The sequence below is a fragment of the Meriones unguiculatus genome, chromosome 5, assembly GCF_030254825.1.
Source record: "Meriones unguiculatus strain TT.TT164.6M chromosome 5, Bangor_MerUng_6.1, whole genome shotgun sequence".
NCBI classification, from domain to species: Eukaryota; Metazoa; Chordata; class Mammalia; order Rodentia; family Muridae; genus Meriones; species Meriones unguiculatus.
In genome coordinates this window covers 131,954,072-131,977,127 of record NC_083353.1, presented here as the reverse complement: position 1 = coordinate 131,977,127, position 23,056 = coordinate 131,954,072, and the positions used below count along the sequence as shown (strand labels likewise).

The following is a 23,056-nucleotide window of genomic DNA, read 5'->3' as shown; positions in this document are numbered from 1 at the left end:
AATATCTGGAAAAAAAACTAAATATGGACAGTATATAATTAAGTAGATGTATTAGCCATGATTCTCCAGAGAAACAGAACTTACAGAATGAATATATATTTATTCTTCATATACTTTATATAATAAATATATATAACATTTATACATTCATTAGGGCCTACAGGCTGTGGTCCACCAAGTCCAACAGTGGCTGTCTACCAGCAGAAGGTGCAGGGATATGGTAGTTGTCGAGTCCGTGCGGCTGGATGTCTTGGCTGATGGTCAGGATATGCCGGAATCCTAAAGAAGCTGGCTCTAATGCCAGAGTCAGATGGACTTGCAGCAACAGCGAGAGCAAACAAGCCATGACCTTCTTCCATGTCTCAGCTCAAAGACCTGGAATAAAGGTGTATCTTCCTACCTCAAAAGATTGATTAAAAGTGGGTCTTCCACTTCAGATGATTTAGTTAAGAAAAAATCCCTCCCAGGTATACTGAGCCACATAAGTTTTAGTTAATTCCAGATGTAGTCAAGCTGACAACCAGGAACAGCTGTCACAGTCATTATCAACAGGTGAGTGGCTGTGTTAGTCATTCAGTCATTAGCCATTAACATTAAGGCTATGTAACAGAACACCTTTGATTCTTTACAAATAACAGAATAGCCCAGCGGTGGTGGCACACACTTTCAATCCCAGCACTCGGGAGGCAGAGGCAGACTGATCTTAGTGAGTATGAGGCCAGCCTGGTCTACAGAGCAAGTTCCAGGACAGCCAACCAGAGTGGTTACAGAGAAAAACCCTGTCTCAAAAAACAAAATCAAACAAGCAAACAAAAAGACCCCCCCCAAAAAAAAAAAACCCACAAAGATCAAGAAACCATTAGGAAAAATAAACTCTAGGGAACAGGGAGCCCAGCTCTACTCCTAACACGACATGTTCACTGCGCGATAGCTTAGCCACACACAGTGGAACCGGGTACTAACTTGCTGAGGGTATGTAAGGGGGCCCCGTTCACCCCGGGACCTGTCCTGGGGCCGCTCTTCATCCAGACGCCCCCGTTCACCCCGGGACCTGTCCTGGGGCCGCTCTTCATCCAGACGCCCCCGTTCACCCCGGGACCTGTCCTGGGGTCCTGGGCTCCGAGGAACCTCCAGTCTCACGCACAGCTACGGAATCCTCAGTTCCTAACTGCAGCACACACCGGCCTAGCTGGGAGCAGAAGGGCATCAAAGTCTTCTTCCAGCCCAGGATCTCAGCTTACTTAGCTTTGCTGAGGTTAGAAAGAATAGTTTTACCCATTAGAGTTAAATCCCTACCCTTACGATGAGCTTACCTTTCCAGGACTGGCCATCTTGGCTACCCTGGGAAGGACTCACTGTACGAGCCTCTGTTCCTCACCAGGCAGGACCAGTACACATCAAAAGCAGAGGCCAAGCGCTGAGAGAACGGTGCACAGCAGGGAGCACACGACTGAGGCGTAGGCCATCGGAAACAAACACACCGCAACAGACTGCTCACTCTGCGAGCAGTTTACAACATTCAGAAACAGAGTTTTATCTTTAATCCCGGGTTAAAGAACAGACTTAAGGCTTCCCGGCTTCGGTCCCAGGTCATCTCAACCTGCTGTGAATTCTGAAGAAGTTACTTAACCTATCTGTGACCTTTAACAGAAAAGGTGGTGAGGAGTAGTTGGTACACGTGCTAACGGCACCCATGTTTACAGAGTTTAAGTGCTGCTCGCTGCCGTCCCAGAACAGCCTTGGTGGCCACCATGTCTCTCGACAGTCCTTCCCCATACACCTCAACATTCTGGCCTCAGACTTGCCATCAGAGCCTCTGCAGGCTTCTCTCTGCGCTCTGCCTCAGGGCCTGGGCTCACGCTGCTTCCTCTATCAGGAACTACCCCTAGCCTTGCCCCACCTAGGGTCCACTCTGCTTTTCCTCTGTTCTCCAAATGAATCCTTCAGGAGCAGGCTAAATTCAAGTCACGCTACAGAAGAGAGCAGGCACAGCTTGGGGCTTACTCCCGCCTTCCTTGTGTCTTCAAAGCACTTGCTTCTGTTGAGTAAATGCTCATTTCACTCTGACTTGCAGAAATCAGAACAGAAACTCATGTCCACCTCTCTCTCTCTCTCAGCAGACAAAGGCTCTGATGTTCTGCTTATCTCTGCATGCCCCAAAGCCCCTGACCCAGTTTCTCATACAGCAGCTCCATGATAAACCTCTGGTGAAATGAATGGTTAATCTGCAGGAAACAATTTAGGTAGATAAGATCTAGGGTGGAATGTCATTTCCTTTCACAACCTTCTGCAGCTTCTATGGGGGTATATCTGTGCCTCACCCACATGACCACCAACTGGGGTCACTTTACTCACAGGTCTTCACGTTTTGTTTATGAAACGTGTCCGGTGCTAACAGTGTGCAAACCCAAACCACTACTCTGAGTGCTTTCAGGATGGCTGCAGCTAGGGCCTGGGGAATGCAGGCACCAGCGGTTGCTCTCCGTCCTCATGTATACTCCAGGCAACGGGAGCTGTCTGCCTTGTGGTCCAGCTCGGCCCCAACACTGTGAAATGCCCTTTCCAAGGCTTATCCTGAAGCTTTCACAGTGGCATGACTCTCACTGAAAGTTTTCCTGTTTCAAAGTTCTCCCTTCGCCAGGTGCTGAAGGGCTGCCTGATACCCCCAGGTCAGGGAGGCTGAGAAACACTGGACAGGCGGAATGTTTCTCGGCCAAGCTTTGTGCAGGCATGGTCAGAAGGCACTTGGCCATGAGCGGAACGTTAATGAGTCAACCATTAAGCAGTGTCTAAACAGAAACACATAAGACAAGGTTAGGTACTAATTTAGTTAACTAAAATGCTGTGACCAGAGGCTGGCAGGAAATTAACTCTGTATTTCCTCTAGGAAAAATACCCAGTTATTTCAGATTCATGTCAGCTTTACAGAGCATAACTCCCATACAGTGACAGCAGATGAGAGCCATCCAGTTGCACCAGGCCTAGAGAGGAGAACCTCACCACAGACACTTTTTTCCAGCACTGTCTCCCAGGCTTAGGCCAGGCCACAGAGTGAGGAAACCACACCCAGTCCCCGGAGCCTGCGCCACTCTGGAGGACAGGTCTGGCATCTTTGCCTTTCTGGAATCACTCAGCCTCACAAAGGAGGGCCTGCTGCTTCCCTGGACACCTGGTTAAGGGTGCTGTGCATTAGGGTGTGTTCTTTTCTCCTGTGGGAAGGCCAATGACTGGAGGCTTACTACTCTTATCATTTCCTGCCTGGAGCCCGGGTGTTAACCTTTCCCATGCACATGGGAGACCCAGTGTGGGTGGAAGGCCTCTGAAAGAACTGGTTTGTGTCAGACTCTGGCAAAAACAACACAGACTGCAGCACAGGCCTAGCTTGACACAAAGGTACCATCCTAATTACTCAAGGTTACTCAAAACCTTGGAGAATGGCTCAGAAACCACATATCCTCTTGGTGAGAGCTTTCTTCAAGCAGTAAACGACTTCAGAGCCCAGGCCCTGGAGCTGGCTTCCCTGCTTCAGTATTCCAGACCTGGAACCGGAGGCACTGGTGGAGGGCTCTGCCCCGTGTTCCAGCTCTCCTCAGAGCCTGACGCTTATCTGTCAAACCTAACTGGCATTCCACATACAGAGTTGCTGAACAGCGTCCAAGCAAGCAGAGGCCAAGGCGAAGAGAGGAGCAGCTAATCAACGAACAAGGGTGAGAAGAGTTAGGTCCGAAGTAAATATAGCACAAAATACCCAGAATAACCCAGCAAGGCAGCTGCTGACCTTTTCTCCTAAAACCCAAACACTGCATCAAATGCCCTAACGATCTAGGGCTGGGCCAGGGTTACGACAGTGGGAAGGAGTGACGGAAAACCCAGGCAAGCAAGCAAACCCGACAGTGCCGTGGCAATCTGCATTTTGGTACAAGTGTAAACAGGAAGGCATTACTGTACGGTCGATAACAAGGAATTGTATCTCCACCACCTCGACATTGCCGTGATTTCTACCAGCACCCAGCACCTCCTACATCCTGCTGCCCAGAGCCCCTAAGGTGCTGCAGCAGTGGCGGCTCCTGACGACTAAAGCAGCTTTGGGTTTAGCAGAAGCTGCTCACAGGCACCAAGGCAGAAAGAATGTGTGCCCCTGGGGACAGAGCCTCGGGCCTTTGATCATGACGCACAGACCCTTGAACTAAATGGGGAATTTGCAAACCACTTAAGTCTAGTCCGTATTTTTCTGCTTCTGAAGCAATGGGAGGCCTTGACTTATTGCAGCCCTGGGTGGGAGCCAGTTGCCTCCAAAGGAGGGAAGAAAAGAAGGAGAAAGAGACAGAGGAGAAGAAAAAGAAATTCACATCTGGTCGCCATTACAAAGACTGTATGGTCTTCTAATTAAATAAATAAATACAAGAAGACCTGAAAGAAAAAAATCACTCTCTCCCACTTTCTCTCTCTTCTCTTTCTCTCCTCTCCCCCCCACCCCCCTCTCTTTTCTTTCTCTCTCTCTCTCCTCTCTCCTCTCTGTCTTTCTCTCTCTCACTGTCTGTTAAACAGGCAGGCTGTGTCTTTGTCCAAAGTAATGCTCTAGCACACTTGTCCTCTACAGACAGAAAGGAATCTCTGAATCATTGGCTGTAAATGTCCTAGGAATTGAAGATCCAGAAAAGATTCTGCCGCTTTGGTAAGACAAGCAAATAGCACTTGATTCCTCAAACTCTACCCACACTCACGAGTGTCTACCTGAAGAGGGGAAAAAGAGCAATTAATTTTCCAGTTGCTTTGAAGGAGGAGTCTGGGTGTCTGCTGGAGAGATCTTAGAGAAAGAAAGGCTGTGGAAAAGCCTGTGACTCCCACAGTGAGCCGTTTCCATGGTGAGCAGGAAAAGCACACGGCAGAGCGGTCACCACGCAGGTGAGGACTGCCACCCCGCAGCACAGCTGGCCATCTCCCTGGATGGGCTTGAAGCAGCTCCAATGCCGGGATTTTCTTTTCAGATTCCTAATATCCGTGTAGACTTTACCAATGGCTGTCCCCAATCCAAAAATCTATACCCCTAAAGATTCCAAAATCCAAACTTAGCACCATTCTCAAGAAGTGTTAGGTACTGGAAAACTTCAGATTTCAGACTAGGAATGTTCAAGCGTTGGTTTGTTGTTGTTGTTTTGGTAAAATATATTCACACTAAGTATGCTTGGTCCACAAAAGGTAGTCAGGAAACAAAGCGATAAAGATGGCAACGGGGTCTGAAGAAAACAGCACACCAGAACAGAAGCATGGGCTGGTGGGGGACACTGTTTGAAGGCAGGGACCGCCTGTGACAGCCGAGTGCTCACGGATGCAGAGGCAGGCCTGTGTGGCGGGAGCCATCTCATCCCACCACCTTTCTCAAGCCAAGGAAGAGAAGCCAAAGGCACAGGAAGACGGGGACCCCACCTCACTCTCACATGGCTCCAGCCACCCCAGAAGTAGTATAACCAGGTACAACAGGCTGTCCCTGGCCAAGAAAGCAAGGAATATACAAAGCAGAAACCAAGGCACGAGCTGTGCCCCTATGCACATGACACTCTATCAGTATCAAGCTGCAAGAACTACTCCCAAGCCAAACGAACACATGTTACTTCCTTGTGCTGCTCCTGCAGTCAGGCTCACGACAGCCATAGTGATAGAGTAAAAGCACAATCTAACACTTGTTTTTATTTTATTAATTCCATGTACTCCGATATTTCAACGTAATTATTTCTGGAGACAGGGTCCAGCTATGTAGTCCAAAGCGTCCTCAAAAGCAGAATCCTACTCTCAACCTCCCAGGCACTAGGATGGCAGACACGCCCTGACTCAGCCACCGTAACGCTCTTATTAAATTTTATTTGAGGGGTTGTTGTTGTCTGAGACAGGGTGGCTCTGTGCAGCCCTGGCTGTCCTGGAATTTGCTATGTAGACAGATCAGGCTGAGCTACTCACAGAGATCCACATGTTCCTGCCTCCCAAGTGCTAGAATTAAAACACATGGCAATGTTAGTATTTTAAATGATGCTCTTAAACATATATTTCTTCAGTATCTAAACAACGAAACAAAGCCAGCACCTACATGGAACACTGTTAGCCACCGTGACTACAATGTAGAACCTGAGAATTTAGGCAGGCACCTGCCTTCCAACATGACAACCCAGAGAATATGCATTTCACAAGGACTCCTTCATTCCACAACAGAAGAGGACAGGAAACACACGAGCCTGGCGCAGAGCCCCGATGCCTACTTCACGGCTGTGAAACCCCAGGATGCTCTAAAACCCCCACAGCCCTTAGCCTTGCACAACAGGAGCCCCATGTGCTAGCTGCTCCACCGTCTTCTGTCAGCCTACAGAAAGCTGCTCCTTCAGAAGCAAGCACCTCCCTCCTTTCCTTCCTTGAGGGCTTACACACATTAGAGTCACCATCACCCCACAGAAGGCTCCAGTGCCCTGCTACCACCATGACAGGAATGGCGTTCTTTTGTGTTTTGTTTACAGTTTTATTTTTGGTTGTTTTCAGACAGGGTTTCTCTGCGTAGCCCTGGCTGTCATCGAGCTCACTCTGTAGACCAGGCTGGCCCTGACTCACAGACATCAACCTGCCTCTTTCTCCAAGTGCTGGGAGTATAGGTGTGCGCCTCCACTACACAGCCTTTGGTTTTGATTTTGGAGCTCTGTGTAGTCCAGGCTGTCCTGGAACTCACTCTGTAGACCAGGCTGGCCTCTGGCTCCCAAGTGCTGCATTAAAGGTGTTCGCCAGCACCCCCCAGTAGGAATAGCATTGTAACACTACTAAAGATGTGCCGATCACAAAGTCAGTGTGTGTCCACTCAGCACCCCACTGCCTGGCAGGACACTCTGCCTCTGTGTCCTCCCTCCACTTAGCCACTGACCTGTCTACTGCTTATTCTCAGGACGTGCCCGGGGGTGGGGGAGGCAGCAGGTCAGGAGCGCCTGGCAGAGGCAAAATGAGAACTTACAGAGGAAGTCTGAGCAGGTCAGTCAAGCGCTTACCACTCAGCACATGTTCAGCAACAGCACCACCACTTGGCCAGAGGATGGGGAGAGAGGGGCCAGTAAATAGCATGAAGACCCTTCCTCCGCCTGCGGGGTCACTGGAGGGTCACCGTGCTCGCTCACATACACACGCCTCCACAGGGTCGGAAGGCCAAAGCCGGGGGGCGAGACTATGCTGCGTTGCCCACTTGGTGCCAGGCGAAGACTGGGTCGCTGAGTGCCCAGGAGACATGTGTAAACCTGCACAGGCCCACTTTCACCATGCTGCGCTTCGATGCTTGTGAGGAGGGAGGTGCCCTGAGTTCTCAGATGTGATGTGCCGACTGCTAACTACAGGTGTGAGGACGCCAGAAATGACCAGCTGTGGGGTAAGCCTACTCACCTTAAGAAAAAGGTTCAACGCTGATTTCTCTCAGCTCTTCCAATCTTGCACGTCCTTAGCAAACTGATCCATAGAAGTTCTGAACTGAAAGAAATAAAAATTATGTTAACACAAACTTCAGATCATAGTCAAACTTCAAAAATCATAGTACAGCAAGAAAAGGGGCTGAGGTGGTAGACTGCTACATAAACAGAGCACATCAGGCTACTATCCCAGGGTTAGTAAAACAGAAAGGACTGCCACCTTCTTCCTCTCCCACACCCACGCCTCTTCCTCTGCCTCTATGGCTCCGCACCTCTCTGTGCCCCTCGGCTAGTCAGCCTCAAAAGCACCTTAAAGACACATTTTCTGCTAAAATCATCACCAAAATATTCGGCACATGGCGGGTCCTCTATGAACAGCGGTTGGATGAATAAATGAATCGTGTTTTGTCATCTGTCAGTCTGTATCTGCCCAGATACTGGTTCTAGGCTCCCCTGCTGGATGCAATCTCAGGGTGCTCCAGCCCCTCTTAGACCAGGGCTCAGCATTTCTGTGGGCTAAGCGCACATCCTGTGTCCCTCAGAACCTGTCTAGGTCACCACAATGCTGACTCCTATGCAAGCTGTTGGTACACTGTTTAGAGCCACGGAGACACCTGACTTGGGACACACAACTGAATGTAGAGTCATGAAAATTTGGTTCAGAATATACAGTGGCCAAGAATCAATTCAAACCTCAACAAGTTTGAATGTTTCTGGAAGTTCACTGCATACTGTTTGACCCCACCCCGCCTTAGCAGTGAACACACAGCACAGCCTTTGCCAAACATGCCCTCATGACACAGACTGAGACACCTCAGCTCGGGTTCGGGATTGTTAAAATAAAATCAATTCATTCTAACTACTTTCTGTCTCTCTGTCTCTGTCTGTCTGTCTGTCTCTCTCTCTCTCTCACACACACACAGCTGGTTTAAGGAAGTCACCCATTCTAACACATGGCCATTTCCAAACCCTGCATCTCAGTGACTATCTATAGCATTAGAATGACCATTCCCAAGCCATGGAGCTCAGGCTTTACATTTTCACTATTAATTACATGCTTATTCATTTAACCACCATGAAAAAAAAAAAGAATAATTTTAGGTCAAGAAAGCAGTTTGGAAACACACCCTATCATAATTCGCTTTTCTGTATCCGTTCCCCCCTTATGTGCGGGAGGGTGAATGTGAGTATATGTGTATTTGTTGATGCATTTTCACATTAAAAAGTCTCCTTTAAAAGGTTGAAGCTTAAAAAGACGATGTATGTTATAGGCTGAGCATTTCAGCACGCACACAAAGCCTTCTGGTCTTGTAGTAGTGAGAACAGAGGCTTCCAGAGCCTGCCTACGCCACCCCTCAGCACAGAGCAGCACACCGGCAGCTTTAGACGATCTTGGTTTTTAAACTTTCTGTTGAATGGCTAGCTCGGATCTCATTTTTTTTTTTTTTTATGGTTAAAATGGATTTTTGACTTCGGATTAAAACAGAATTTCAAATTTTTCTTAAATAGCCCCAAGCATACATTGACTATTTTATTTCCCATACTTATAGGAAGGAGCATTCTCAGCACTAAAGACTATAAAATCAAAATATTCTTGAGAAGCAGATGCAGGAGAGTCACAAGTTCAAGGCCCCTTGTGCTAGTTCACAAGTTTCAGGCATCCTGGGTTTTGTGAGCATTAAGATGCTCAATGTCCTACAATGCCAAATAGTCAGCCTTCCAATCTTTAATCATTAATATGCACCAAAGAACCTCTCTGGAATGAATTTTTTATTCCTTGACAGTTAAGTCAAACAGCTGTTTGACCTGTATACCTACTTCATGTGCCTATTTCCCAGGTGATGTAAAAATTTCATGGTTGGAAACAGGTGACAGGCAGAAAGTTTAGGAAGCCCTGGGTTAGGGAGTAATGGCAGGGGAGGGGAACTCATACAGGTTGGAGATGGAATTGCCCCAAATACTTTCTCTCTAACCCTGCTGAGTCCACATGGGTCCTACAGATGGAGCCAGATGTGGGTGTCAAGGTAGGAGAAATAAGGAGATGTCTGCTACTGAAGGCTTCTGTCCTAGAGCAGCCACACGGGCCACACGTGACATCGCAAGACTTGACTTCAGCTGCCCTTGCCTCTCTTACATACTTCATATACAAGGAAGAAACGCCATTAGTGCGTATGAATACAATACCCCCGCCCCAGACACACGGACAAAGTAACCTCCGTGCCCGATCCAGGGGGAGCAAAGACCCGCTCCGGCTGAAGGTATTTACTGACTTTTATTCTTTTCTCCACCTCCTCTTTTATAAGAGCGCCAGCAACAGGTCCAACACCGAAACAGAACACTGTGGCCAGGGCATTTCAGGCCTGAATGGAGGTACAGATGGTCTTCAAGGAGTTTCTCACACCTCATCCAATCCCACCAGGGAAGTATCTGTTCATTTTGCTTTTCTTAAAGTCGGCTTCATAGACACACTTTCGCAGTGGATGGCAGTTATGCAGACAAGCCTGATTTCAGATCAAGCTGCACTCCAAAATTAAAGTTCAACTGATAAGCCATTTATTTCCCTTTTAAAAGATTTATACATGTGTGTGAGTGTGTGTATATATGTGAGTGTATGTGTGTGAGCGTGTGTGAGAGAGAGACAGAGACAGAGAGAGGCAGAGTATGTGTGTGTGCCTGTGAGTGTGTGCGCATGTGGAGATGGTGTCAGATCCCGTGGAGCTAATGTTTAGGAGGTTGTGAGCTCTCAGATGTGTGTGCTTTGAAAGCGACCATGTAGGAATGCCAGCCAGGCGCTTCTGAGAATAGCCAGGAGCCAGTGGCCATGGGTGACAGCAGGCAGAGCAATTTTACCTTCCTTTGTATTATAATTCTGTACACCTTAGCTAAAGTGACTCCCTGAGCTGCTTGGACAAACAATCGACAGGAGTGATAAAGGCAACAGATGCTAAGAGCACAAAGCCCTGTGAGGAGTGAAGCGATGAAAGCAAACAATCAAGACCACTTCACCAGTGTGAAACCCGGTGAGCTAGCAAAGCACAGTGAAACACACCGTCATCCCGTCCCCTCTCTCCTTTTTAAAAAACGATATTGCAGAATGAGTCCAGGGCCCCAGCATGGACTGGGCAAGCACTCTACAGTGAGCTCTAGGCCCAGACCCAACCGCCATCTTTACCGGGTCCCTCTGGGAAAATGTGAGTTCTGGCCTGGATCCCAGAACCAAAGGCAGCCAAGGCTGAACCAGCTCACCCTTCAGCCCACCATCACTGGCTACAAGAACAAGCCCAGGCATACAAAGCTGAGTCCTACCCTCAGAAGACTTTTTTCCTTTATAACTTGTTCAGTCTCAAGTATTTTATTACAGTACCACAAAAAAAAAGCCTCAGCCTGTGACAAAGAATAATTAGACATAATAGATTTTGCTAAGTCAGTAACTTCCTGGGTCCCACCACCACCCCATCAGTATATCTCTACTGGATATACATCAAGGGTTCTGGTAGATACGTTAAAGAGAGGAAAAGTCTACACTTACACTTTGTAACAACCCCTTTAACACATCTAAGTAAAAAGGAACCACAAGAAAGTTAAGCACTGCCTGAACCTGCCCACAGAAATTCCCCCTGGATTACTGAGGGGCAGTCAGTATCCAACCTGGCCCTCAGCACAAAGCTCTGATTCTCTGGCCCAAGCAGTCTTGAATGCATAAAAACATTGATAAACACTAACCATCAGCTTTCTGAGTTTTCATCATAGGCCCGGTTTCCAGGACTCAAAGATGGTCTTTGTTATTCAGCCTTAATGGAATGCAAGCGACGTTAGTCACTTCCTCAGAAACAGACCTAGACTATAAATACAAACTCAGTCAGCACTCACAGAAAGGTCCACTGGCACGGCTAATTTTAAAACAAGAGCTCATTATTAAACTGAAAAATAAGAAATAAAAGGTCCAAAACCATATAAATAATATGCCTAGAAGAAAGCCCTCAGCGTGCCAACAGGCACAATTACAAATAGCTTTCAGTTGGCTCACAAACCTTTTCTATGTGGATCATAGAGTTAAACAGTCTCTATTTGTATCCACCAAACAAAACAAACCCTGATCCTTTCTACAACCTCAGGCTCAAATCTCAAGAAAATGCTCCAAGCCCTTGAGAAAGTGGCTTCTATGTCACCCTTTAAAAGGACACACTGGTGACTGTTAGGCCAAGACCCTCTGCTCTTCTGGTGACCCGAAACGGTTATGTGGTGATGAGGACGTGGAGCTGGCATCTTCTCAACACTCCAGGCTCCAGGTGTGGGGCACCAGACATGACTCAAGTGCCCAGGGCAGAGGTCTTCACATAACCAGCACAGCCACGTACTTTGGTAAGTGGAATTTTGCTTGGAATGCCGCTATGGCCACGTGTCTACATACCATCCATAGCTGCTGCTTGTAAAATGCAATGCCAGAATCTGACTAACTTACAGGGACGTTAAGTTGGTGGCAAGTATAAGCTGTTTAGGCCCTTTAAGAAAAAAATTGTTCCTCTGTACTCTAGAGCTGCTTCAGTGACCCTCCTGGAATAAGAAAAAAAAAAAAATCAGTCCCAGTTCACTGACACTGCCTGCTATCTAACCCAACCTTTGGCTGTGTTATTTACATCACTTATGATACACTAGTTACTAATGTTTGCTGGAAAAATAGATCCTAGAGACCGAGAGCTTTATCTTTAGTAAATACACAAAAAATTAGTTAATTTAAAATTCAGGCAAAAGCCTCAAACAAATTCAACAAAGAACTGGGCAGCGGGATTAAGCGCACTGCCCAAGGTTACTCAGTGCGTGGTGACCAGGACCAGAGCCCAGGTAACGGGCTGCACAGCTCCCGCTCTTCATCTCTGCGCCATAGCGGCAGCGACCCAATGTCAGCAGCAACCCAATGTCAGCAGGCCACACAAAGCACCGCCAAATCGCAAAGGCGTATTAGCTGTAAGTGCTGTCAGAACAGTAAAGTGCCCCTCTGAGCCGGGCGCGGAAAGCAGTGTGAACTGGCCTTCCCCACAGGCTTCCATTCTTCGTGGTGCTGTGCTCAGACCTAAGCTTAGGGTATCAGAAGCATAAAAGCCACCATATTAACTGTCTAAGAAATCAAAGAATCAAAACTGGCCAACATGGATCTTGGCACTCTGCGGGAGGCTTAGGCTCTTCAGCATGACATCTACCAGAGAGACACTACGGTTTCCAGACGTGTAACACCTGGTCACATTGTTCCCATGAAGCTTCCACTTGGGGAGGTGAACACACGGTGACAGAGACAAAGTGGCTCATTGTGGCCTAGAAAAAAGGTTGATGGGGTCACTAACACCCCTCCGTGCACAGGAAGAAGCCCCCTCCTGAGTCACTTCCAGCCTTCTCTGGGATCTCTGGAGGAAGTGTGCCACCTCATGTGACCAGTGCCCTTCTGTACTGGGAACAGGTTGGTTTTGAGAAGCTCCTCTCGCCGTGTAGACAGAGCTGGTCTGCTTCTCACAGTGAGAGGAGCAACGGGCTGTGTGAATAGTTACACGGGGTCCTCCCAAGCAGCCACTAACAGCTCTGTATCCAGCACGGCTGTGCTTTCTGCCGAAGAGCAGACTTAAAAACTATTTCTCTGTAGGACAGGCAGAAAGCCAACGCTAGCGCGGAAACTGAAGATCAAGTTGAGCAGTACAGAAAGTCATGGTCCTTTGCTTCAAAAAACAAAAACACTGGAGTCGGAGCGATGGCTCAGCAGTTAGGAGGACTAGCTGTCCTTCCGGAGCAGCCGGGTTCAGTTCTCAGCACCGTCATGCCAGCTCGCAACTCTCTGTAACGCCAGCCCCAGGGATCTCACACCTTCTTCTGGCCTCGGTGAATACTACATTGATGGTGCACACACACACGCAGGGAAAACAAAACCAACCACACATATAAAATAAGTAACACTTGAAAAGCACAACACTGAAGAGAGGGGGACCAAATGCTCATACTCTGTAGCACGTTTTCAAGCCTGAAGCTGGACGAAGAGCCTGGACTCTTCCTCCAGCTTTGAAAGCGCGTGTACAGGTTCACCACAATCACTGAGCTTTAACACCAGAGAATGACACTGGGCATGGCGGAGCACACCGCTAATCCAGGCTGTAGGAGGCAGGGGCAGGCAGATCTCCATGAGTTCAAGGCCAGCCTGGTCTACACAGTGAGTTCCAGGACAGCCAGGGTTGCACAGAGAGACCCTTTCTCAAGTAAATAAACAGCCTCTGCCCCGAGGACATCACAAAGAACGCACATGTTTTCACATCCGAATGCTGCTTCGCATTCCTATTTGGGGTGGTTAATAATGACTTGTTTTATTTGTCAGTACTGAAAAGTCTCTCCCTAACCCCAAGAAAGCATCTAATTCAAAGCTCCTAAGCAGCTTGGGAACAGAAGCACTGCTGCCCTCTGAAAGTTCTGCCTGACCTGGCGATGACAAAGTCTACCACAAAGCCATACGCAACGCGCACACGTATGGCTATGTGGCACAGTCACATGGGGTGACCACAGCTCAGATTCTGAGTCTATCCATGTCTGTGGCACACGCATAAGACTATGCATAAACTTCATGTAACAAAGCACCGAAACAACGTGAATCATAACAGACAACGCAAACTTCCTGACAGTGCAGTAACAGTGATTCGCAAGCTAAGACACTGTCTTGGACTGTGCACTTCGAACATCAGAGATGGCCACACTGCCAGCACAGGTGGAGGGAGGGAGGTACAGACATGTGGCTGACAGTCATCACACACTCAGAGAGAAAGTATCCCACAAACACAGTGAAATACGCTCGGTCCCCACTGAAACAAGGAAGACATGATCCTGCCACACCAAACACAGCACCACTACACCCAGGATTCTGCAGAATCCAGCTCTTCCACCAAACACCAGCACACCCTTCTGCAAGGGCATCTTACAAAGCCCAAAGTGAACGTGCTAGGTCCCCTCAGCACGGCTCCATTTACATGGCTAAAGGCACTGGCGACAGCAGTGACATCTCTGCCACATAACACATCATCATGTCGGCAGAACTCCACACAGCAGCAGCCAGGCCCCAGTGAGGTCACCACAGATCTGGAGGGGGCAGCCCGCTCAGGACGGGATCGCTGCTGGCCCGACAGCTGTCCTCCCTTTAAATTCCGCTTTCACGGAAGACAGAGACACACACAGCAAGTAAACTCTGCAACCTCAAGAGACTCCATCACAGTTCTAAGGAGGATACAAGAGAAAACATTTCCTACCCACAAGACACCTACCAATCACTCATGAGGGAGATAACAAAATGTGGGTGAGTTACAAGCCACCCCTAACATGAAAGGCTTTATTTACCACAAGAAAAAGACTAGCCCACTTTTTAAAACCATACCAGCCAAGGTCAACCCCAAAGCTTTCTCACGTTCTCCAACTCTTTAGGAAATTTTTATGTCGTCACTCTCTCTCTCTCTCCATTTTAGAAGAGGACAAATTTTTACATGCTTGTACAGTAGGGCAAATTGAGAACGGGCAATGGATTCTAAAAGTCTTAAATATGTAACAGCCTTGACTAGTTCCACATTAAGCTTAAAGCTGGACAAATGATTCAGATAGGTGCAAATAGTCTTTACAATGATGTTACTTTTATGAAAAGATGGAAATCATCTCTATGTCTAATCTGTCCATTAATCTGGGTTTTTTGTTTTGTTTTTGAACAAAAGGGCTCCTGTGGGCCAGGCTAGCCTCAAACTCACTATTTACTGTAACTGGTCTTGAAGTCTGATCCTTCCTCCTCAGCCTCCTGAGTGCTAAGATTACAGTGTAAACCAAAGGCCTCACCTGAGATCCCCCTGTCAGGACAGGAGGTAGGACAGGCCCTGAGGAATTCCCAAGAGTTCATGACATGAACGGTGTGTCACTGTCAGGCACCTCTTCTTGTCTCACAGTGTCAGGTGTCAGTCCATGGAGGGATGGTGGCCAGGAGGGAGCCCTTGGGGAGGTACCGTGCACAGGACACACTCCTTGTGATCTATGTCCTCCACCTAGGACACACACACCTCCCACCTTTCCACAGAGTGCCCCCTCCTTTGTGCTCTCCGGTCGCCTGTTATGTGTGGTCAGGGGCAAGAGCAAGTGAGCCGAAGTCACTGTCTTCAACCAAGCTGACTCCACACAGCAGAACCACGTGACCAGAAGAAGCTGATTTCACAAAGGCATGCTCTGACTGCCACACGTGTGCACACACGTATCATGCACACATACATGAGAATAGCAAGAAAACAACATAAATTAACCTCCTCAGTGCTGAACAACTTCAAAAAGAAGTACATAAATAAACTAAAATGTTCAGGATCACTGTATTATCACGTGAAATAGGACCGGGGAGATGGCTCAACACACCATGAGGGGCAGAAGCAAGGTAGTGGCTGCTTGTAACTCTTGCCTGGCAAGGCAGAACCAGGTCCACAGAAGCAGCTCTCCAAGGCAGGCAGCCACACAAGTGAGCTCTGGGTGTGCCTGAGAGCGCCTGCCTCAGCGAGTGAGACGGACAATGATTCCTGACATCAACTTCAGGCCCCTCATGTATGCACATGTGCGGGCACGCATGCATACGCACGCGCGCACGTGCGCACACACACACACACACACAAACACACACGTATGTGTGCCCATGCACACATGCAAGCATACACACCATAATGCAAACATGCTCACACACACACAAACATGCATGAAAATGGAAAAAGATAAAGGAAAAACAATTCTAAAACAAGGAAGCACACACAATTATAGTCTCACTAAAATTGTTATCAACTGAAAGAAAAGGCAAAGCTAAAAATATTAAAAGCTGGAGACATTAATGTTTTGTACACTACTAGATCCATTTCCTGTCCAGCATGGCACGGCCCTGCTATAGGATAATATGTCTTGCACAGTCTGCAAACAGCGGTCCTTGAACACAGTCATGGAACTGATCTTCAATATATAAGAAGCATTCAAGTCATGGACAAAGAAGTTTTTTCTTTGACCAAGTGCTTGTCATGTGCCAAGTATGGCATTCATGAATTCTAATCTGCTGACTTGGAAAGAGAAAAAAATTCAATGGTCTTATGTTTTAACTGTTAGAATTTTCATTTAAAACTTGTATTCAGTCCTTAGCACTTATCATTACACTCTCCACTGGGAATAAAATGAAAAGAGCATAGAACCTACCTCTCTAAGATAGAGACTTAGAGGTTTCTTAATGTTCTGCAAAGTAAACTTATGCAATAGAAGGACAGGTGTCATTAAAAATGCACAGAAGAAAAGCTAAGAAAGCAAGAATGGAACAGTAGCTCACAACCAACTAGAGTTATAGGGCCAACTACAGAAGGCAGGATGTGTTAGAGCAGTGGCTGTCAACTTCCTAACACTGACCCGTTAACACAGGTCCTGGTGTGACCCCAGCCATAAAATTATTTCACTGCTCCCACAAAACTGTATTTCTGCCACTGTCATGAACTGTAATGTAAATGTCTGCTATGCAGGAGATCTGATATGTGACCCTCAACGATGTCATCTCCACAGATGAGAACTGCTGGTTAGAAAGCTGTGTAAACAATGTAGAATTCCATGTAGCTAAGAGAGGGTTGGAAGAAACGAGAAGAAAAACAGCCATGGAAAACAACAGAAGCACCATGCCAAATGGAAGAGCCATGGTTCCAGCGGGCTGGAGCACAACTTGTCTGGAGGGACGTGGGAGAAGAGTCTAGAGAGACACTTACAGCAGTGCAAGCAATTTTGCTAACTCACCCTGTGGTGAGGGTCCCGCCGCCTCCAAAAACCTAGTTCTGTTATGCAAACATGTTTTTGTTTTAATCCCACGTGTGGGACAGGCTGCCTCAGACTGTCCACAGCAGCTGACTATTTGCCTCATGCGTGCTCTGGCAGGGGTGTGATTCTGCCAGCTAAGATAGTTTAATTCTGGGAACTCTAGAGAAGGTTAAAACCACCAGAACCCCAACGGAGGAGGCACAACTGTCCCTCCTGCTAGTTCCTGATCCTGCTGGTGGTGTTGCCATTTTTGTTAAGTGGTTGAGAGAAAGAACAAGAAGAAATTGGAGATATTGTGACGAGACAAAGACTGGACTTGCCCCAAGGAACTCAATGCCCCTAATTAGCAGGAAGTCATCTAAAAAGATCTCAATGCCCCTCTCCCCTCTAATCTTCTGTCTCTCCTACCTTGTGTTGGGGTGTTGGAAGGGATTAGGGTGGAAGAAGGGTTGGAAGACGGAAAGAGATAAAGAACCCAAATAAAGTATCATTGGGGGAAAAAAAAGCGCTACACAGCTCTCTGGGATTTTCTAGGCCAAGGAATAGCCTGGCCAGAGCTGCACTTTCCACAGATAATATGGATACATGAGAAAGTAGAGAAGACAAGGAGAAACCACCTATAAGCTAATTTGAAAGTGAAAGCCTTCAAAGGAAGATAGAGATGGCAGTTTCTACGTTTTAGAAGGAAAACGTCACTGAAATTGTGGAAGAGGAGCTGGGTAGGCGTGAGGGAGATGAAGGGAGCCCCATTCCAAGAGATGGAGCTGAGCCAGAGGCACCAATAGCAAAAGTACAGCAAACAGTGCTGATACCATACTTGGGATACAGTGATGGGAACAAGGAAAAACAGGTGGAAAAGTTATGTTCAAAGGTGAAAGTTCAAGCTGGCAAAGTCTCAGAAGCTCAAGACCAAGTCATGAAAGTAAGAGCTCGACTCAGAAAAAGCATGAAGGAGTGGGGAGATCCTGGGGCTGTAAAGGAATAAGGAAAAGACAGGATGTGCGATTAAGAGAGGAGACAGAGACGTACAGTAAAAGTCTGTTCTATATGTCTATGGAAATGCACAATGAAGCATACTGGTTTGTTTGCACAATTCATATGTGCAAAAAATGTAAAGAAGTAAAGGCAACAGCCGAGAATAGTGGTGACCACCTGTAATCACAGCGCTTCGGAGTCAGAGGCAGAAGGGTCAGGAGTTCAAAGGAAGCCTTGGCTACATAGGTACTGAGAGAGCCTGACTGGCTGTCTGAGACCTCGTCTCAATCAACCAACCAACCAAACCAGTGCAAAGCACTACAAAATTCAATTGGCCATGATGGAGACAAGATGGGGTCCTCCTGAGGACGAAGGCAAAGGACTGGGCTGGGGAAGAGGTGACGGAAAGATTCGCATTCCAAAAGTTGAGATGGGCCACCAGGACCAACAGCGCAAGCACAGAGAGTATCGAGAAAGCACGAGTAAAGGGGACAGCTTAAGTGTTTTTGCAGAGAAAAGAAAAAGCCATCAACAAAGAATTACATCCCTGGGACAGGAAACACAGAACACCTTGAAGACAAAGAAAGGTGACAAATGAGGGAAAGAGGCTGAGGTGGCAAAGGAAAGTGAAGGTCCGGCATTTAGGTGACCATCTGCCTGTTCAGTTGGTGGCTAACCACTACGATTTCAACATGATCAGACTTCACACAGAAAAGCAGACATTTGAGTTTTTCAGTGAAAACAATAAGAGGGAATAAGGCCCAAGCTCCCATGGAGCAAAGGTCACCACACACACACACACACACACACACACACACAGGCCACACTTACAGCCCCTGCCTCGTTTAATTTAGTAATCTCAACGTCTCCTGCTGGCATTTGAATCTGTGACCCCTGGCCTGGATCTTTTCAATAAAAGGAAATGACATTGTCCTTAGAGACTAAGTGGGGACTGCAGAAAGAGACTTAAAAATTATGGGGAGGAAATCCTAACAGCTTCAAGAAAGTAGGTAGGAAGTCAAGAGCTGTCTGTCCCTCTGCCAAGGAGAGAGAGCAACTGTCACTCCGCCTAGCAGAAGCCACGATCTAGAAGCAGAGGAACAGGGCAGCCATGACATTAAACCAGACAAAAGCATCCAGGGTGCCAGGCAGGACCTCTGTGAGGACACTGGCCATTACCAACACCTAGAAAAGAGGTTGACAGGGCTGGTGGCCTGGGAGAAGGCAGAGGAAATGCAAAGAAGAGGGCAAAGACAAGAAAGGAAGGGGACTGGAAAGCAGGAAGACTCCCCTGCAGGTTTTCTGGCAGTTGAAAACCATAGCTGTGCAAACTACTGGATGACAGACACATCAAGGCTAGGGGAGGATCAAGTGGAGCCTCTGAAGGAAAGCCCAAAAGGGAAAAGCTAACCGTGCAAATTAGCCTCACTCCCTCACTAATATTCAGTCTCTAGAAATCAACTACACCCGACTTCTTTCCTCATTTAGAAAATACAGTGAAAACAAGATGAGACTTGGTAAAGCGTGCTGAAGTAAATTCAAAGCCCTGTACTTGTGCAATGACCCGGATGGGTGTGTTCTGTTCTGTCTGCTTTAATGCCAGGGATGAAGCCCCTGGCCTTGCACATTAAAGTGTCCCACACCACTGTGCCACACCTCTGAGCCCCAAGGCAAATGCTTAAGGTACGAAGACTGTCTTTAAGCTGCCCTATTGACTTACTCTCGGGCAGAAAGTACACTGACCTTCTCACATGCAGAATGCTGTGTACACCCCTCCAGCTGAGAAGAGAAGCCCATGCTTACAAAGCACAGCACCCCAGGCTTACACGGCCCTGGAGAACCAGAAGGAAGCGGCTTACAGCTGGCTCCCCTGGGTCCGAACTCTGAGCTCTACATATCCCACGAGCCCACTAATGTCCTTAAAGCACATACCTGAAATCACAAATTAAACAGACTTCTCCAGAGCTCCACCAACAGGTGGTCTGACGGCCATGAGCGGAGACAGGAATGAGCGCTTCGCCCCCGCTCCCTGAGATGGCAGCCTCGAGGCCCGGCTTCCAGGATCCGCTACTTCCTCTCATAATGAAAACGGACTCAGAAGCGGTTCTCTTGTCTTTAAAGTGAGCGTGGGGACTTTAGAGAAGGCTCCGTGGGTAAAGGTGTTTGAGACCACCCTAACGATCTGAGTGCAATCCCAGGAACCCACAGGAGAGTACCAATGCCGTCAAGATACCATCTGATCTTCTTCATACATGTACTGTGATGCACCCATGCACAAACACACACAGACACAATTTTTAAAATGTACTTCATTAAGACAAGAAAACCTCCAAATTGTGGGTTTTTTTAGTGAAAGTAAAGCAATCTTTTTAACAATCTAGGACACGTAAGGTAACAAGAGCTTTTTTTCAGTACTAAAAACTGTGGTATAACTTGAACAGCCCCGCCCAAATCTAAAATACTCTGAAAGTTTGTGCACTCTTGATGCTCAGTCCAAAAATCTACACAAATATTCCAAAAATCTGAATAACTGAAATGTGAAAGTCATCCGATGCCAAGTGTTTTAACAAGGAAGTTTCCTCTGGGAACACCCACTGGAAAAGTCAGGGAAACAAGAAATGGCAGCACGCCCTGCCTCATGCCAAGGAGATGGCACGTGTCCGGAGCCCCGAATTCCCAAGATGCATCACCATGCCCAATTCTCACACACCTGATCTAGCCTTAGACCAAACCACCTGTTGAGAGTTTCCAGCTGTCTTTCCAGAGACTATGACACCATTTCCCTACTCCTTCCAGAGACACTGGAACCATTTTTAAAGGGATAAGAAAGGTTTTAAGAGCCAGAAATCCGGAAAGACTAGAGAAACAGCACCTTCTGGGCATGACAAAACATCCCAGCAGCTGCACAAGATCCAGCCGGTCCACATCCCAGCAAGGGAACCCAATGCCCCGGCTGACGAGCTATTGACGGCTGACGGCTTCTGGGAGTCAGCTTCTCTAAGAGTGTGGCCCCTAGCAAAGCCCTCACACTCCACACCTGAGCATATGGGCAGCACATGCTGAACTCAGGGGTTAAGAAGAGAGGAGGAGGACTGGAGAGGGCTGAGCTACCGAGAGCACGCTGCTCTTCCAGGCGACCTGAACTTGACTCCCTCCTAGCACCTTACCAGGAGGCTCAAAAGCACCTGCAACTCTGGCTCCAGGGGAATCCAATGCCTCTGGCCTCCACAGGCACCCACACACATGTAGCATGCACTCACAAAGACACAAACACATACACGAGTTAAATTAAAATACAATCTTTAAAAAAACAAAGCTGGGAGGCAGAGCTGGGGGAGGAAATCTAGGAAGAGTTAGGAGGAGTAAGGGGTTAATATTATCAAAGTATACTATGTACATATATGAAATTCTCCAAGAATTCATAATTATATATATGCATTTTTTTCTTTTTAAATTCCCTGATGACTTTTACTCAGAAAGCAGAGCAAAGGTAAGGCTGACATAAATGTTAGGGAGACTCCATGAAGTTTCCTGCCATGAGGCACGAGTGCTCAGCCCTAACTGGGACCTGTGTATCACCAGTCAAGGCTCAGGGAAAGAGTGGAAGATGGAAGAGCGCTGTGCGCTGCTGACATGAAGTCACAGCAACTGTGGCTCCAGCGCATGATGAAAATCAGCTGGCTCCAACAGGCAGCATCAGCCCAACTGCACAGGTCTAAAAGCAGATGCCAAATGACAGGGAGCGGGGATACAGTGGGCAGAGGAAGTGGACTGGGGAATGGGGAGGATACAACAAAGAATGGTGAAATCTGTTTTTATAAAGAAAAGGCTATAAGGCAGGCAGAAGGAGCAAGTCTGGAGTGATACCTCACACTTTGTTTTCCCTAAGAGCCCTCTGCCATTCCTAGAGAAATGTGGGTGCTCCGCCCAGACTCCTCTCTTCCCTTCCCTACTCTCTACGAGGTCAGTGCATGGAGTAAGCACATCACCAGCTGCACACAAACATGCTTGCCCTGCTTGTTAGCCTTTCCCACAGGCCTTGCCACTGAAACTTAACAGTGAAGGTAAAGCTCTTTCCTCAATGTGCCAAAATTACCAGGAATTCTCTCTTCGTGCTGTCAGGGTTACTTGCGAACAGCTCCACCCACCCAGACTTACTCATTTTCTTTGTAAAAGGTCCACAGGTCAGTGATGGGGCTCCGGCACACAGACGTGCAGTGGGCCGCTGTGCAGGCCTGACCTCTGCACAGGTCAGTGATGGGGTTCCGGCACACAGACGTGCAGTGGGCCGCTGTGCAGACCTGACCTCTGCACAGGTCAGTGATGGGGTTCCGGCACACAGACGTGCAGTGGGCCGCTGTGCAGACCTGACCTCTGCACAGGTCAGTGATGGGGTTCCGGCACACAGACGTGCAGTGGGCCGGTGTGCAGACCTGACCTCTGCACAGAGGGAAAGCCCTGCACAGGCTGTCCTGTCAGGGCGGGAGCCTTGGCCGTGGGCATCTGACGCTCTGGTTGAAAGGACAATTACAGTGTTTGGGGTTTTGAGGAAGAAGGATAAATGACTTTACCATCTCCTAGTCTATGTGCCCTTGCTGGAGAACGTCAACTTGGCCCACTTACACTTATTTTTCATGTTGGGAAATAGCAGGTTTCTTCACACTGATGCTATGTATGCGTATAGAAACTTCACTATTTAATTTTCATGTCTGGAAGGAGAAGCGTATAATTACACCATGAGGCGTACCTATAATTAGGCTTTCTAATACCACAGGTATCCCTACAGTCCAGCTGTAAGATAGCAGAGGGCTTTGCCCGTGTTACTCCGCTCACTTCTC

The 23,056-nt window shown here is 47.8% G+C and overlaps 1 protein-coding gene across 14 annotated transcripts in view; it reads right to left on the bottom strand.

Moving 5' to 3' along the window:
* The window catches only part of Ppfibp1 (PPFIA binding protein 1), a 126,065-nt gene that overhangs the window by 74,858 nt on the left and 28,151 nt on the right, over positions 1 to 23,056 (bottom strand). For 13 of the 14 annotated variants that reach the window (XM_060384506.1, XM_060384511.1, XM_060384512.1 and 10 more), the window contains one exon: positions 7,405 to 7,488. The gene's annotated coding sequence lies outside the window, so the exon portion shown is untranslated. Of the gene's footprint in view, positions 1 to 7,404; positions 7,489 to 11,150; positions 11,269 to 23,056 lie in introns of all 14 variants that reach the window. The other variant, XM_060384507.1, reaches the window with a different exon arrangement.